This window comes from Macrobrachium nipponense, chromosome 24 (assembly GCF_015104395.2).
Source record: "Macrobrachium nipponense isolate FS-2020 chromosome 24, ASM1510439v2, whole genome shotgun sequence".
Taxonomy (NCBI): domain Eukaryota; kingdom Metazoa; phylum Arthropoda; class Malacostraca; order Decapoda; family Palaemonidae; genus Macrobrachium; species Macrobrachium nipponense.
In genome coordinates, this window is record NC_061091.1 from 4,605,421 (window position 1) to 4,605,810 (window position 390).

Genomic DNA, 390 nt, shown 5'->3' on the forward strand with positions numbered 1-390 from the left:
TCATTCCTGATAGTTTCTCTTCCTATTCAGATCTAACACTTTTAACTTTACTTTTTTTTTATTTTACTTTCTGAATTGGAAGACATCTTCTACGCAAGCCTTGTTGGGTCTAAAATGTAACTTAGGGGCCTCATTACACTATGGTATATTACAATTTTACAGTAAAAATGATACAATTAAAGCATTATCAAAGCTAAATGCTAACAAAACAAAAAAAGGTTGGTAAGTTTCAAATGCTACATCGAAAGAAATAGCCAAGTCAAATGCTACATGAACAGGAACAAAGACGTGTGTGCACTTTCTATGTAAGCACTAAATTAAATTCCAGAATAAAGCACAGTACTGTACATATTTAAAGACTGGAAAACTTACTGAGAGTTCAGCGCATGA